Consider the following 2636-nt stretch of genomic DNA (forward strand, 5'->3'; position numbering starts at 1 on the left):
ATTTCCCCACCTAAATAATTCTGTGACAAATCCACTGTAAGAGATCTCAGTCTTCTCTACTGGTACAAACTCATAAATGCTCATTTATCTCATGACTTTTGAGAGAAACGAGGCTTTGTGTGACCTCCCTCCCCACGTCCTGCTGCTGCTGGAGATGACCCTGGAGCTGTCACTCCCTCTCAGGGACATCCAGGAGCGCCCAGCCCCACCACAGGCTGTAATTTCTGCTTCCAGACTGCCTCAGCCACCATCACCCAGTGACTCAGAGCCCGGAATAGAAGAGTGGAAACTGAAATTCACTCTGACTGCTGAGCCCTGCAGTGCCCGGCTCCGTGTGGGCACATTTGGGAATCCACCTTGGCAGAGTCATTTGCTCCAGTGCTGAAGAGGGAGGAAAACAGAAGGAAAAAAATAAAAAATAAAAACCCAAACCAGCACTAATAGCTGTTTAATTGCTTGTGAACTTCTCTGACTAAAAAACAGGGGCAGCTCTCCCCACCCAAATTTGGATTCTGGCCCTTTCCCAGCTGAAGTCATAACCCAGCTCTCCAGTGTTGTTTTTTTTTTTTTGGTTAGGTTTGGGGTTTTTTTATTACTGAGTTCCTCCTATCTGCATCTGGACTGCCAAAAATGCCTTTTTTCCCCCTCACCAGGAAACAGCAGCATCGTTTCTCCTCATCAGCCACCCCAGAGAGCTCTCATCAGCTCAAGTGACAACAAATGCAGGTGCTCCTCTGCTTTTTTCTGCACAGGGCGAGTCCTTCCAGCAAATTTCAGGAGGGAACAGCTGTTTCCAGTGAAAAATCCACCATCCTGCTGACCCAAGCTGGAATGTGACGTGGAAATGGGATTTTTTTTTGACCTTGGGAGCTACAAAGTTGCTCCAAAGGAGGGACCCTGTGAAGATTAAAAATAACTAATCTCTGTAATGCTTCTGTAGCTCACAGGGCTGCGTGAATTCATCCATCACAAAACAAAGGGCCAAAGCTTTAAATAGCACCAAAAAAAAGAGCTTTTGATGACTTTTCGAAGTCTTCTGCTGAAGATTTCGCCCCAGCACTCTCAAACATTCATTTAGGAACAGCTGGCTTTCTCCACTGCATTCTTGTCTCATTTTTCCTCTCGTTTTGTTCACACACACACACAAAAAATAAAATACTTGTTGCTGCAGATGTTTAGGGGAGGCTGCTCTGTCGGAGGGCTCTCATCCCAAAGGCTGTGTGGATGAATAGAACGTTGATTTTTCCTGAATTTAGGGTTCAGTTTAGCTCCTGTTTCTGGAGTTAGGTGCTGATACAACGTCCAGATCTCTCTCTGTATAAATGGATGTATTTTGTTTCGCTCTCCCTCGCACGCCATGTGGGTTTAAACACTCACCCACCATGAATAATGTCCAGGGCCAGGTCACAAACTTCCCATAGCAGGGGCCCTATTGACATCCAATCCAGGCCATTGCAGGGAACCACCAGCTCACAAACCCCAAACAAACCCAGAAACTGCTCCTGCTGCGGGCCCTGCTCCGGAGGAAACGGGGAAAGAGAAAGGGATGAGAGAAAAAGGGGATTTTTTTTAACAAAAAAAAGAAAGGCCGGATATTTGGGGATGTTTGGGACCGGCTGATGGGGCTGATGGCAGTGCTGGGGGCTCGGGAATGGGGCTGTGGGGGCTGAGGATGCGGGGATGGGGCTGCTGTGCCGGAGGGGTTTGGCCTCAGGGATGCGGGATCGGGACTGAGGGATCGGGACTGCGGGGATGGGGCTGGGGGATCGGGACTGGGGGATCGGGATTGCGGGGATGGGGCTGGGGGATCGGGACTGCGGGATCGGGATTGCGGGGATGGGGCTGGGGGATCGGGACTGCGGGGATGGGGCTGCGGGGATGGGGCTGGGGGATCGGGACTGCGGGGATGGGGCTCGGGGATCGGGATTGCGGGGTCGGGATTGCGGGGATGGGGCTGGGGGACCGGAGCTGTTTTCCCTGCGGGATGGGGATTGTGGGGATGGGGCTCTCCTCCCTGCGGGGATGCGGGGACCGGGAGCGCAGGACCGGAGCCGTTTTCCCTGCGGGATCCGGATGGCGGGATCGGGATTGAGGGGATGGGGCTGTGGAACCGGAGCCGCTTGCCCTGCGGGATCGGGAACGCGGAACCGGGGCTGTTCTCCAGGCGGGGATGCGGGGATCGGGAACGTGGGGCCGGTGTCCCTGTCCCTCCCGGGATCGGGGTTTCGGGATCGGGAATGCGGAACCGGGGCTGTTCTCCAAGCGGGGATGCGGGGACCGGGAACGTGGGACCGGTGTCCCTGTCCCTGCGGGGATCGGGGTTTCGGGATCGGGAATGCGGGACCGGGGCCGTTGTTCCTGCGGGGATCGGGAGTGCGGAGATGGAGCTGTTCTCCCCGCGGGGACCGGGGATCGGGGTGCGGGACCGGGGGTGCTCTCCCAGCCAGGATGGCGGGCCCGGTGCCGCTGTCCCCGCCGGTACCGGGGATGCTCTCCCAGCCAGGATGGCGGGCCCGGTGCCGCTGTCCCCGCCGGTACCGGGGATGCTCGGCCGGCGGAGCCCGGCGGGGCGGGAGGGGCGGCCGGGGGGGCTCCGCCCGCGGCAGCGCATGCTCCCTGCCGGCACAACCTGCCCT

Source organism: Pseudopodoces humilis, chromosome 26 (genome assembly GCF_049639895.1).
Source record: "Pseudopodoces humilis isolate 2021_Gansu_Grassland_sample_001 chromosome 26, ASM4963989v1, whole genome shotgun sequence".
Taxonomy (NCBI): Eukaryota; Metazoa; Chordata; class Aves; order Passeriformes; family Paridae; genus Pseudopodoces; species Pseudopodoces humilis.